General features: G+C 30.8%; 1 pseudogene; it reads left to right on the forward strand.

The window, feature by feature from the left end:
- Window positions 1–2,422: 2,422 nt before the first annotated feature.
- LOC146996884 (uncharacterized) lies at window positions 2,423–2,728 on the forward strand (annotated as a pseudogene).
- Window positions 2,729–4,898: the final 2,170 nt, after the last annotated feature.

Genomic DNA, 4,898 nt, shown 5'->3' on the forward strand with positions numbered 1-4,898 from the left:
ATAATGACGGCTGAAAAAGGGGCCATGATCACATCAGTTGGTATTGGTAACATTAAAATGCAAACTGATAGAAATAAGAACATCTTGAGAGTAGAAAATGTTCTGCAAGTACCGAATTTAAGTGAAAATCTGCTGTCAGTATCAAAAATTGTAGATCATGATTTAAAAGTAATTTTTATCAAAAATAAAGCAGAAGTGATCAATAAACAGGGAAACATTCTATATATAGCTAACAGAAATGGAAATAAATTTGAAGTTGAAGGAAATATTGTTGAAGAAGCTAAAATTAGTTATGTTAATGATGTACTATGGCATCAGAGACTAGGTCATATAAATTATCAAAGGCTCATAGAAATGAAAAAACACTCATCGGTCATAGGATTAGAAAATGTAAAAATTTCTGAAAACAATTGTGAGCCTTGTACATTAGGTAAAATAACACGAACATCTTAGAAAAGTTTGAAATTTAAGCAATCTGAAGATATTTTAGAATTATGGCACATAGATTTAGTTGGACCAACTGAGAAATCAATAGATGGAAGTTGTTATTTTTTAACAGTAGTAGATGATTACAGTAATTTCATATTTGTGATAACAATTGAGAAGAAGAGTGAAACTTCAGAAGCTCTAATCAAACTTATCATTCAAGAAGAAAGACAAACAGGAAAGAAACTAAAAAGAATTCGTAGTGATAATGGTAGTGAGTTTTTAGCTAAAAATATAAAAGAATTTTTTGAAAAAATGGGAATTAAACATGAACTTACAACCCCTTATACTCCGGAAAGTAATGGAAAAGCTGAACGTTTTAATCGCACTATAATTGAATCTGCTAGAACTATGTTAATTGATGCAGAATTACCGATAAAATTTTGGTCTGAAAGCGTTAAAGTAGCTGTACATGTGAATAACAGGAGTCAAAAAAATGATAAAAGGTTTACACCATATGAACTATATAAAGGACGCAAGCCTAACATTACTTATCTTAAAAGATTTGGATGTGAAGCATATGTTCATATAAGACGAGAAAAACGTAGAAAGATGGATCTAAAAGCTAAAAAAGGAATTATGATAGGCTATAGCATGAAGAGAAAAGCATACAAAATTTATATCCCTGAACTAAATAAAATTCAAGAAGTGAGAGATGTAAAATTTGATGAACAGAAACTTGGATCACCTTTACTAAAAAAAAATTATTTAAATTTCGATAAAAATCAAATATTAGAAGAACTTATTATTTTTTATAAGGAACAGACTAATGGAAATGAGAATAATTCAGAAATAACTAAGAGATACTATAGAGAAGATAATACAACAGATGAAGAAGCTGAGAAAATTTTGCCATCCAATAGTGATGATGAACACGATGATAACAATTCATTGGAAAAGCCAACCGAGTATCCGCAAATAAATGAAGAACCTGGAAATGATAATCACGTAAATTCTGTACAGAAAAGACCAGCGCGAATTACGAAGCCCCCAGAAAAATTAAAAGATTATTTAGTATACAATACAAATGAAGGATTACCTAAGACGTATGATGAAGCTATAGAATCTGCTGAAAGTGAATTCTGGCTACAAGCAATGACAGAAGAATTGAGTTCAATGGAGGCTAATGAAGTCTGGGAATTAGTTGAAAGACCCATCGATAAGAAAGTTATTAAAAGCCGCTGGATATTCTCAAAAAGGGATGAAAAGGGTAATTTAGAAACAATTTACAAAGCAAGACTAGTAGCGACCGGATTTAATCAAAGAAAAGGAATTGATTATGAAGATGGATTTAGCCCAGTAATGAGACTTGCAACCTTTAGAACATTACTATGGATTGCAGTTTGCAAAAACTACAAAATAAGATTTTTCGATATAAAAACTGCATATTTAAATGGACACTTGGATAAACCAATTTACATGGAACAACCACCTGGCTTTATATCAGATCCGAACAAAGTATATCTTGTAAACAAAAGTATATATGGATTACCACAATCAGGAAAATGCTGGTATGATGAATTATGTAAAGTTCTTAAAGAAAAGAATTTAACCAGACTAAAGTCAGATCCGTGTGTTTATATTTATAAAGATAAGATCAAATATTTTATCATAGCAGTATATGTGGATGACTTTTCTCTTCATGGTGATTGGAAATTCAAATTCTGAGATAAATGACATCACCTCTCAACTATCTAAATTGTTCGCATTACGAGAAGTCACTCAAACACAAAAATTTTTAGTAACAGACATCCGGTAAAAATCTGGAAAATTTATACTCAGTCAAGAAAACGATATAACTAAAATCTTAAAAAACTTTGAAATGGATAAATGTAAACCTATCAAGACTCCAGGAATATTGGGTGAAAATCTTGATGACATAGCATCTTCACCACCTGTGTCGAAGACAAAATATCAAGAAGCATGAGGTTCATTGATGTACTTAGCAACAGGCACAAGGCCAGACTTAGCTTTTGCAGTAAGTAATTTGTCAAGATATAATCAAGATCCCAGACAGAAACACTGGAAAGCTGTAAAGAGGATATTTAGATATATTAAAGGAACACAAAATACTTGTTTAGTGTATACTTCAGACAATGGGAAATTAAATGCTACATCAGATGCAAGTTGGTGTACCACTGAAGATGGAAAATCATTTGGAGGTTATTTCATTAAATTAGGCAAAAATTTCATAAATTGGAAGTGCAACAAACAAAGAATAGTTGCTCTATCTACAATGTAAGCTGAACTTTTAGCATTCTGCGAATGTGCATGTTGTGGTGCTTCTTTGGCGAAATGAAGCAACTCCAATGATGGAACACAGCAATAACTTTTATTTAACACTAAAAAAATGGCGACATACAAACAAAAAGAGAAAACATATTCTAACATTTAAAAATAAATTACATTCTTCGTGCGAGAGTCGCACGAGGCACTCGAGTCTGGTTTCAAATATTGCCATTCACAAATACCTTAATGTTCATCTATTTAAATTATTTAAACTACAAGATTTTAATATTATTTAAAGCTGTTACAACCTCTCCCCCAACGGAGAGACTTTTACCGAAGGGAAAAGTTCTGTAAATTTCGAAAGTTTATAAGCTCGGCTTGCTCATTTGCTTAAAGAGAAAAGATAACTTCTCTCATAAGTTTCCAAATTTTCAGGCCGAAAATTTTTAATTTTAAACAAATATTTTTACACCACATTTAAATAGAAAATAGACAGTGTTCAAATTAGTCTTCCTTTTTTTCCTTGACGGCGCCTAGATCTCTTTCATGTTGGACCAGTTCCTCGGCTATAATTCTTAGCAAAGCCTTTCCTCAGTTCATCTGTGCCTTTCGGATAATATTCAATTGTCATTTGTTTTCGACAATTGTTTTCTTCGTCTATTAGTAGCGGCTTTTATATTAAATCAAAAACCGAAAGATGATGATAACGCTGCATTGCAAAATGATTCTCAATATTAATTTCTTTATCGTTTTTCAAATTTTCGTGAACATCTTCCACGTTTAATTCTGGTGATTTAACTTCTTCTTCAAATACATCTCTGGATGCTTTATTTTCTTCCTTCATCGGTTCCAAGATCTGCTCTTCAGATATTTTTCTTTTCCTTTGAGCTCTAGTTAGAAACGGCATTAAAATGGTATCACTAAGTTTACGTTCAAGTGATAAACTAATAAAATAAGGCAGTTCAGTGTTAACAGGAAGTAATAACCTGATATCACTAATATTACGTTCAGTGATGAACTAATAAAATAAGGCAATTCAATATCAACAGGAAGTAATAACCTGGTATCACTAATATTATGTTCAGTGATGAACTAATAAAATAAGGCAATTCAATATCAACAGGAAGTTATAATCTGGTATCGCTAATATTGCGTTCAGTGATGAACTAATAACATAAAGCAATTCAAAATTAACAGGAGGTAATAATCTGGTATCACTAATATTATGTTCAATGATGAACTAATAAAATAAAAATACGCGCGATTATTCGATCTCGGTCAGTGCCTCCAAAATAATTAAGACTGTAATGCTTCTTTGGCGAAATGAAGCAACTCCAAAGATGGAACACAGCAATAACTTTTATTTAACACTAAAAAAATGGCGACATACAAACAAAAAGAGAAAACATATTCTAACATTTAAAAATAAATTACATTCTTCGTGCGAGAGTCGCACGAGGCACTCGAGTCTGGTTTCAAATATTGCCATTCACAAATACCTTAATGTTCATCTATTTAAATTATTTAAACTACAAGATTTTAATATTATTTAAAGCTGTTACAATGTGAAGTTAAATGGTACATCTTTTTACTTGAAGAATTGGGTCAAGATGATCTAATTGACAAACCAATAGGAATTAAAACAGACAGTCAAGCATTAATAGATTGGATTAAAAAACCAAAACAAAGTAGCAGTTCAAGGCACATTAATAGAAAATATTTCTTTGTTAAGGATGAATATGAAATGAATCAAATCATCCCTCAGTTTGTGTGTTCACAAAATCAAGAAGCGGAGATTTTAACAAAGTATCTACCTAGGGTGAAATTAAAAGATGAACTATTAAAGTATGGACATGACTGACTGATTAAAATTATATCTTTAAATACAAATAAGGGGGGAATTGATAGTATTTGTTTATAAAGCATAATTTTAAGTTTTAATATTTTGGCAACATTGAAATTAAATTGTAAAAAGAATGAGTTAAAAATGTATCTGGAAGAGAGTTTTTTATTATTATGGTTTGGTAGAATGTGGTAAGATTTCTTGTGTCTGATTTTCTTTAATAAAATTTTCTTTTTATATATTGCCATAATGTATTTTTATTAGAAGTGGATGATTCTTTTGAGAATGTTATATATATGCCAATCTTAAATAACCAACAATGTGTATATGGGAAAAGGCC

Source organism: Stegodyphus dumicola, chromosome 6 (genome assembly GCF_044657685.1).
Source record: "Stegodyphus dumicola isolate Sdum_Otavi_A_Nest chromosome 6, ASM4465768v1".
Taxonomy (NCBI): Eukaryota; Metazoa; Arthropoda; class Arachnida; order Araneae; family Eresidae; genus Stegodyphus; species Stegodyphus dumicola.